Here is a 10,316-nt window from a genome sequence, read left to right as displayed (position 1 = left end):
ATGCGATTAGACATTATTTTTCCCTGTTGGAGAACCACCCAAAGACCCTTGGCATAAGCATGCTGATCCTCAGTACCTTTTGGAAAAATCGAGTTCATAGGAATCAGTTCAAACTCCTTACCAGGACCTCTAATGCTCTGTAGCCTAAATCTCTTTAAAAATTAAAACTCCTCACATTGTGTATATACACCCTCCAGGTGTATGCATTGTATATGTACACATATACCAGACCGCATTCCACTCCCCAGGCCCTTTCACTTGGCTCAAATGGCACTTCCACTACGAATGTTTCCTTCATTTCATCAAATTCCCTCTCTACTCTCAGTGAACTTAGTAGACACCTGAATTAGTCAGGAGAGGTGGATAACAAACACTCCCTAAATCTTACAGGTCTAGAAGAACAGCGATGTACTTCTAGTTGATGCAGAGTTGGCTGTGGTTTGGGGGCCTCTCTTGGGTCGCTGACCTCATGTGTTGACTTAGCGTTGCACTTGATGGCAACTCATTCTTCCACAATCACTAAGATACCAGATGAAAACTCTGTGGAGTCTCACACTGGCAGCTAAGTGCTTCTGCCCATATCATTTTCTCTGACATTTATTGACTAGAGCAACTCGCCCCTGCCTGGAAGGGTAACTAGAAATATCGGTGGATGGCATCCCGGTTACCATAGATCCTCTTTAGGAGTGCTTGTCAGGCTTGTGGTGATTTGTTTATATGTGTGTCTCCCCCACCCCATCACATATGAGTGTCTCTCTCGAAAGTATCACAATTCATCATCTTGATTTATCTTGGCCTAGCCCAACACTGCACCTGGCATGTAGTAGGTGCTGAATAAATGTTTTGTTTTAAAACAAAAATATATGTTCTTTATGGAAAGCTCACAGGTGTAGTTCAGAGAAACTGTGCTTTCTGCATTTTTGCATTTTATTTTCTTCCTAGTGAAAAGCAGCCCCAGTAAAGATGCAGACATAGAGAATGGATTTGAGGACACGGGGAAGGGGAAGGGGAAGCTGGGACGAAGTGAGAGAGTGGCATGGACATATATACACTACCAAATGTAAAATAGATAGCTAGTGGGAAGCAGCCGCATAGCACAGGGAGATCAGCTTGGTGCTTTGTGACCACCTAGAGGCGTGGGATAGGGAGGGTGGGAGGGAGACCAAGAGGGAGGGGATATGGGGACATATGTATACGTATAGCTGATTCACTTTGTTATACAGCAGAAACTAACACACCATTGTAAAGCAATTATACTCCAATAAAGATGTTAAAAAAAAAAACAAACCCAAAAGGTACAGGTATCCCAGGGTGCATAACAGCACTATTTACAATAGCTAAGACATGGAAGCAACCTAACCATTATCAGATGAATGAATAAAGATGTGAGATATATGTGTGTATATATATATATATATATATAAAATACATATACCCATGCACGCAATATACACACACACAATATTACTCAGACACAAAAAAAGAATGAAATAATGCCACTTACAGCAACATGGATGGACCTAGAGATTATCCTACCAAGTGAAATAAGTCAGAAAGAGAAAGACAAACATCATATGATATCACTACATGTGGAATCTAAAAAAATGATACAAATGAACCTATTTACAAAACAGAAACAGACTCACAGACATAGAAAACAAATTTATGGTTACCAAAGGGCAAAGGGGGAAAGGGATAAATTAGGAATTTGGGATTAACAGGTACACACTACCATATATAAAATAGATAATCAAGAATGACCTACTGTATAGCACAGAGAGCTATATTCAATATCTTGTAATAACCTGTAATGGAAAAGAATCTGAAAAAGAATATATATATATATATATATATATATATATATATATATATAAAAAACTGAATCACTTTGCTGTATACCTGAAACTAACACAACATTGTAAATCAACTATACTTCAATTAGAAAAAAAAAAAAACAGCCCCAAATCCTCAAGTTTCCATTTGTTATCCCATAAATCAAAGGATGATCAGCTGCATTCCTCACCACTTGGCTGTGTCAAATCATAAGGGACATTTCTCACCACTTGGCTGGGTCAAACCATGTGGTTTACGATTTTCAAAAATTACAGAAAAGGACTGTTAGTTTCTCACTGTTGTTGGAATATTTATAACAGTATGATTTTTGCTCATACCCTCTCTCCAGAGAGCACAATGTAGTTACAGGCATTACCTAATGCAGGCAGGTCTGGGGAGGGGAATGGAGGTACAATAACCTCCGTTGTCTGGGATGCAAACTCAGTAAGGTCTGGTGATTTACACAGGTACACATGGGAGCCTGCAGCTCTTCATTTCCTGACTTTGGTTGAAACGTGTCTCCATTCCCTCTGGTTCTGTCTTAATTTTTCAAATCCAAAAAATGTACAAAAGAGGCCAATTTTACTTGGCCTCTTTTTAAGGGATTATTTTCCTTTTCTTGTGTCTTTTTCATCTTCTAAACAACTTGGGTTCAAAATCATTAATATAGTAACAAATCCACCAAAATGGCAAACAATATTGCTCTGAAGCCAAGGTCACTTGTCAGATTGGGCTGGATAAGTTCAGAGCATCAAATTGAATAACCTCACAGGACCCATCCTCTTTTAAGATTCCATGACTCCACAGTAGAGAACATCTCCAAATGAAATCTATCCTAATTTTAACAAATATATCCAACCCGCTTTCCAACGGCTGTCTCAGGATGTTTGCCCAGTGCACTAATGGCCTTGGGTGGTCAGTCAGCCACTCTGGCTTCTATATTTTTGGGAAAAAGTGATTCAGAGGCTAAAAAAAACCCCACCATATAACACTGTGAGTCATCTGGCTTTTACACCTTTTTCCTTCTACTTCATTTGTCAGTTCATTCATTCATTTCTTTATCCATTCATCAAGCATGTACTGAGTGCCTGCTCTGTGCTGGATTACTGCAGGGCATGGAAAAGCACCCGGTCTCTGCCCTCTGGCATCTCATCATCCAGTAGGTGTACGGATAATTACAATCCAAGGTGGTAAGTGCAATAATATGCACAAAATATTTTAAGAGTCCTGAGAAGAGGCTCCTCACCCAGTCCTGGGGTGGCTAGGGAAGAAGTCAGGAGGGCTTCGTGTAAGAGGTGACACCTCAAGGCCAGTGTTCAGGTATGAAATATGCATCCAGGAGAATGAGAGAATGAATGGAGAGGGATGTGATAGGATTGCCTGGCAGCACTGAGGGTCCTTTTGAGTTTATTAGTCGTGAATTTAAACTGAGACTGAGGAGCCTGACAGAATGTTTTCCTCCAGCCAAGGTCAGATGCTTGGATAGAGGTACAGAGTAGGTGGGGGTTGAATTTTCCAGGGCTTGGTTTTTCCAATGAGTACGAAGAAGGGAAAGAGGAATAAAGATTTAAGGGTGCATGTAAGGAATGACTGTATTTATGGACAATGACACCAGAACTGGGAAGAGAATGAGGGTAAGAGAAAATGAAACTGGAGGACTTTTGGAGTTTGAGTTCTGGACTTAAGGGAGTGAGGTGGAAAAATAAGAGGAGTGGAGATTGGAGAGGGGGATACTTGAGAGTGAGATTACAGAAAGGCTATGGTTTGAGGAAAAGACGAGATCACGGGAATGGGGCCTTTGGAGGAGGGAAACTCAAGGAACTGAGGGATTGGAGGGGATTGGATGGACTGTCTACCCCATGCAATGTTAAAGTCGCCAAGGCTTATGACAAGAGTTGTATTCGTGTCTATTGTTGCTGTAACAAATGACCACAAATTTAACGGTTTAAGCAACACAAGTCGATTACCTTACTTTTCTGTCGGGTAGAAGAACAACACAGGTCTCATGGGCTAAAATCAAGGTGTCGGCAGGGCTGTGTTCCTTTCTGGAGGCTCCAGAGGAGAATCTGTTTCCTTGTCCTTTCCAGCTTCTAGAGGCTGCCTGCGTTCCTTGGATTGTGGCCCCTTCCTCCGACTTCAAAGCCAGCAACAGTGGGTCAAGTCCTTCTCTCATCATATCACTTTGACCTCTGCCTCTTGGGCTAAAAGTCCAAGACCAAGTGTTGGCAGGTTTGGTTTCTCCCGAGGACTCTCTCCTTGCCTTGCAAACAGCTGCCTTCTCACTGCGCCCTCACGTGGTCTTTCTTCAGCGTGTGCATCCCTGATGTCTCTGTGTGTCCAAATTTCCTTTTCTTATAAAGACTTCCATCGGTTTGGATTAGAGCCTAACTTAAGGGCCTCATTTTAACTGAGTCACCTCTTTAAAGGCCCTGTCTGCAAATGCAGCCAGATGCTGAGGTGCTAGGGGTTGGAGCTTTAATATACAAATGTTGGTGAGATGCAATTCAGTCCATATCACCGTGTCACATATTCACAGGTTCCAGGGATTGGGACACAGACATCTTTTTTGGGGGGGTTAGGGTGGGGTGGGGGGTAGGTATTATTCTGTCCATCACGGGAGAAATGTTGAAGAGATTAGCCATCATCCCAGTGCTGAAAACTTGCAAGAGTGGGGATGTGCCCAGGATGTGTGTAGGAGACACTCACCAGGAGTTCTGGTCTGAGAGTATGTGTGTGAGGGTCACTGGAGGTTGGAAGGAGAGGCTGGAGGAGAAATGAGGAGACTGGCCGCGGGTCGCTGGGGGGTATGTGTTCGAAAGGACTGCTGTTTGAAGGAGCTGCAGGAGAATCAGCTTCTTTCCCGTGGAGCCAGTGGTAGTTAGGGCAGGAAGGTGACAAGAGCTCTTAGAGAAAGAGGATCAGAGGGTATGGGGAAGGGTGAGGTAGGTTAGGAAGAGAGTGAGATTTTGTCTGCATAGAAGGATGCAGAGCTGTTCAGGGGACCGGACCTGGTCTGGGAGGCTGGGGTTTCCCTTGGTGACTGATGTAAACAGAGACGTCAGGGACCTTCCAAAAACCTTTCCCAAGCTTGCACTAATCTCATTCCTCTCAATTTCTTCACAGAAGATAGCATTTGGGTTTGTACTTAGTTTTTCTTTGTCTATACTGTTAGACAACCGTATGGTTTGTCTATACAATTTGACCACAGCCTCTTCTAGGGGAGGGGCCTATTTGATATCCCCAATAATGCCAAGGACAGTCCTGGGCTTGTAGTTCAGTTGTTCAATAAATAATTGATTAAGTTCCCTGTGCATTTTATTTTTAGAAGAGAGAACAGGCAGGATACTTCCACCATCTTCCATGCCTCCATTTTCTTTCTTACAGTGCCCAACCTTCCAATGACTTGAGAATTTTGCTTCAAGTGTAGAGTGATCTTGTTTCCTTCCAGTTGCAAAATGACACTTTCTGAGCACTTTCTTTCTGGGGCTGCTGTGCTCCAAGCACCATCTCATTGAATTTAATCCTCCCAGCAACCCGATGAGGGGGTTACATTTACTCTCCTCATTTTACAGATGAGGAAACTAAGGTCAGGACAAGTTAAGCAACTGTTCCTGAGGCCACACAGCTGAAAGGTGGGTGGAACCCAGAGTCCATTCCTTCTACCTTTTGATGGTCAGCCTTCCATTTGTCAGTCATCCTTTCTTCTTTAATCATGAAACAGCAAACAATAGTGCTTAGAAAAGTGTTACTTGCACAAGATGGCTGCTTTTAGACTTTACTGTAAAGCTTAATTTTTGTTGTGCAAAATATAAACCTCCAGACTCCAGTTCTTGCTATGACTTCAGGATGGGTGTGTAGCCAAGGGGCTTCTGGACATGAGGAAATGAAGTCTAGAGTAGATCTTCTCTGACTTGCCAGGAGCTCCAGCATGCTTTCTGATCTACTCTAGAGAACTCCGCTTCCTGTGATTTGTGAACATGCCAGTGAGGTTGAGAAATGCTCAACCTACCAGGGACGTAAGACTTGTGGTTGGTGTCTGCTCCACAGGTCTTTCCAACTGAGGGAAGAATGACACATGTTTTCTAAGCACATCATTTAAAGCTATTGTTTATCAAACTTAAAAAAAATAAGTAATTATTTTAATTTAGGTGTACTTGTACAATTTTTAAAAAATTTTATTTTATATTGGAGCATCGTTGATTTATAGTGTTGTGTTAATTTCAGTTAATAACAAAATGATTCAGTTATACATAAACATATATTTATTCTTTTTCAAATTCCTTTCCCATTTAGGTTATTATAGAATATTGAGTATAGTTCCCTGTGCTCTACAGTAGGTCCTTGTTGCCTATCTATTTTAAATATAGTAGTGTGTATATGTCAATCCCAAACACCCCATTTATCCCTCCCCTCCTCCGCTTTGGTAACCGTAAGTTTGTTTTCTAAGCCTGTGAGTCTGTTTCTGTTTTGTAAATACGTTCATTTATATAATTTTTTCAAAGATTCCACATATAAACGATATCATATCATATTTGTCTTTCTCTGTCTGACTTACTTCACTTAGTATGACAATCTCCAGGTCCATCCTTGTTGCTGCAAATGGCATTATTTCATTCTTTTTATGGATGAGTAATATTCCATTGTGTATATATACCACATCTTCTTTACCCATTCATCTGTCAATGGACATTTAGGTTGTTTCCATCTCCTGGGTATTGTAAATAGTGCTGCTATGAACTTTGGGGTGCATGTATCTTTCTGAATTATAGTTTTGTCCAGATATATGCCCAGGAATGGGATTGCTGGATCATATGGTAACTCTATTTTTAGTTTTTTTTTTTTGGGGGGGGTGGTACGTGGGCCTCTCACTGTTGTGGTCTCTCCCGTTGCGGAGCACAGGCTCCGGACGCGCAGGCTCAGCGGCCATGGCTCACGGGCCCAGCCGCTCGGCGCCATGTGGGATCTTCCCGGACCGGGGCACGAACCCATGTGCCCTGCATCGGCAGGCAGACTCTCAACCACTGCGCCACCAGGGAAGCCCTAGCTTGTACCTCTTAATCCCCATCCCCATTTTGCTCCTCCCCACTTGGCTCTCCCCACTGGTAACCACTAGTAAATGTCTTTTTTTTTTTTCTTTAAAGCAAAATAGTTTATCAGTTTGTTCTTTATGTCAGCGTGTGGGGGGAATTAACTTGGGAGCAGAAATTCTGTCAAGGTCCAGAGTATTTTCTGCCTTCATGGTCTTTCTCCACATTTTCTATTTCTTTTTGCTTGTGTCTGGAGAAGTTGCATTTCAATTGTACCGGCCTGTTTGACCCAGTGCTGTAGGATGGAGAAAATGTTCTAAGCCCTTCCAGGAAACAGCCTGATTCTCTCTGAAGGTCACAGAATTTCAAGTCACATATGTGTAGCCAGAGCTGTGCTTTAAACTCCTCCAGAGAGAGGGCTTAATGAACTCCTGAAGTCTCCAGAGAAGGAAATGCCAACAGCATTTTTTGCAATGAATTTCAGTGTCTCACAGCACTGCGATTGCAGAGTGAGTTTTACTAGCTAACAGAAATCTCCGCTTCGGAGAAAGCCAGACTTGGACTTTGTTTTCCCCTTGGTGTGGCTTGCCTTTCTCTCTCTCTGATCTTCTTGTAGATTGTGTCTCTTGGGAGCCATGACCCAAACATTATCCCTGAGCCCCTCTGAGTGCACGGCACGCAGATACATGAGCTCATGCAGAAACCCTAAGAGCTTGTTTGCTCTGGTCCACTGTTGTAATTAAGCATTGGAGAAATCTCCTTAGTACCCCTGTGAAAAGTCAAGCATTGATCTGATTTTGATGGGCACCAGCAGGTGGACACTTGGGAACCAGGGCTTTGGTTGGTTATTCTGTTACAAGTGGATACAGGGTCTGGTAGTGATTCTCCAACATTTGTGTTCCAAAAGAATATAGAGCCTCTAGCTCTTTGAAATAGGACAGGGCCTGGATCTTTGTACTTTTAGGAAGTTCCCCACGAGATTCTGATGCAGATCAATGTTTAAGAACCACTGTTGGAAGCACAGCGCTAATTATTATACATCTTCCAATGAATTTGCATGATGGTAAGATGCTGTGCTTATAAAGGAAACTATGTTTCTTGTGGGTTACCTTTTATAAAAATCCTTTCTTATTACATCTGGAGGAGAAGAAATAGAAGGTACCAAAGGTACTATCCTCTTACTGGGCAATCAGGAGAAAACATGAATCGTTGATAAGAACAGTTGCTAAGCAACCACTTGCGGCCAGGATGATAAAAATACTTCAAAATAAAAACTCTGCTCAATACTCTGTGACAACCTAATTGGGAAAAGAATTTGAAAAAGAATAGATACATGTATATGTATAACTGAATCACTTTGCTGTACACCTGAAACTAACACAACATTGTTAACCAACCAATATAAAATAAAAGGTTAAAAAAACAAAACAAAATTTGAGGCCTGGGGAGAGGGAGCTTTAGGCTCCAGTGAAAGAACTGTTCTTCACTTTATTTGGCTTTCTTCCTTCCTTTCTTTCCTTCCTTCTTTCTTTCCCTTTCTTTCTTTCTTTCTTTTTCTTTTTTTCATCTTTATTGGAGTATAATTGCTTTGCAATGGTGCGTTAGTTGCTGCTGTATAACAAAGTGAATCAGCTATACATGTACATATATCCCCATATCCCCTCCCTCTTGCGCCTCCCTCCCACCCTCCCTATATTTGGCTTTTTCTTGTTGCTGGTCAACACATCTGAAGGCAGCATCCTTGTCAAATACTTAAAGAAATGATATATCTAAATATCTAAATGATATTTCAATTGAAAAGTAAGTAATTTATACAAGAGTTAAGGAAATAGTTCTTAATGAAGGGGAACTGAGTAAACTTTTGAGTTTAAAAATTGAGTAATTTGTACTTGTGTGTGAAGTTTTGCTAAAGGACCGGTTTCTCATAGAAATGCGCAATGGTATTGCCGTGAAGATAAGGAGACCTTGTAAGGGAGCGCTTTAGGCAGTAGGCTGCCCCAAAGGCTGACCCTCATCAGCCCTGTGGGGATTGAACACCGTCAGCCCTGCTGGGATTTGAACATTTGAACCTCTGTTTCTCAGAGTGTACAGGGGGGTTTCCATGCTGCTCCAATATATGGCTCCAATATACCCTTGCTGTCTCACTCTTACTTCCATGACAGGCCCCAGCAGGCTGGTATGGGAATTGAAAAACAAAGCAAAATATCAAAACCAAGGGGAAAACTGCTACTAAATGTTCCAAGAGACTCTGTTGGAAACATTTTCCAGGGACCTTATAACTACTGGCATTCCCATGGACAGCATGTGTGTCTTTTTAAAAAGGCCTGGGCTTAGACCTCTGCAAAGAAAGCGACGTCCAGTGACATCCTTCAAGGCAAGTGTTGGCTTCCTGTTAGCGCCTCCAGGACACACTATGAGGCTCTACAAGGCTCTTTCCAGGCCCAGCCGTCAAACCCAGTACTGACGGGGCCTCTTAACACAGTGGACCTATGTCTGCCCAGCCGCATCTTTCTAAATTCAAATTTATAACCTGGGCAAGTATTTGTTTGGGGGGCAACGGCATGGAATATTTGAAATCATTTCTGTTGTTCAAAACTGCAGAGGTATAAATATTTTGTCCAACTCCGGTGCTGGTGTTCAACCACCATGTTCTCAAACTTGAGGCAAGTAGAAGACAGTCTTGGACACAATTTTCTCTCCAAACATGCTCCACCTGGGAAAGATTTTGAGGGGCTTATTCAAGGTTGTATTTACCGGGTTTGCTAATGTTCTGACTTTAATCCTGTAAAGAAAATGTGAAAGGGAGCCTTTTTTCTTTTTCTAAGATGCCCTGATTTTTTTGCATTTGGAAGAGAATACATTTTCTGTATTACAAACTTAAATAAATATTTGGTTTGGTTTAAACAGTTAGAAATGCTGGCCTGGGAAAAGTCTCTTGCCCTTTCTTGCTTCTGTTTTTTTGCTCTCATACTGTCAGCTTCACGTGGTCAGCTCCACAAAGCCACGGCCCTTGGCCTGGCGTCTCCTCAGTTCAGGTGGGCAGAGTCAGCCAGGAGCGCGGTGTTTCTGGCTCCAGCAGGCTGCTGGGCTATGTGTGTGTGCTGGGCTGTCACACCGTCCACTCGTGTGTTGTTTGGGCCCAAATCTAAGCTCCCAGTGCTCCCTTGCTGCAGAAATGCTGATGTGGTCTCAGCCTCCCTCCCTTCATCGAACAAAGACATTCCCGCCACTGCGGCCAGCGCTCACGGGGCTCCAAGCTGGAGATGTGATGGGTCAAGGACATTCAGAAACCTGGGATGGAAGGAGAGAGGAAAAGAGCATTTATTGAACTCCTGCTCTGGGCCAGCTATTTTATGTTTGTACTTCCTTAAAACTCCCCCAAACCATTTTGTGAAAGACAAAACGTCACCCCCATTTCATGGATGAGAAAACTGAGGCCGTGACTGGTGAAATCAT

The sequence above is a fragment of the Monodon monoceros genome, unplaced genomic scaffold (genome assembly GCF_005190385.1).
Source record: "Monodon monoceros isolate NGI ecotype Baffin Bay Population unplaced genomic scaffold, NGI_Narwhal_1 Super_Scaffold_8, whole genome shotgun sequence".
Lineage (NCBI taxonomy): Eukaryota > Metazoa > Chordata > Mammalia > Artiodactyla > Monodontidae > Monodon > Monodon monoceros.
Note: the sequence above shows the minus strand (reverse complement) of the source record.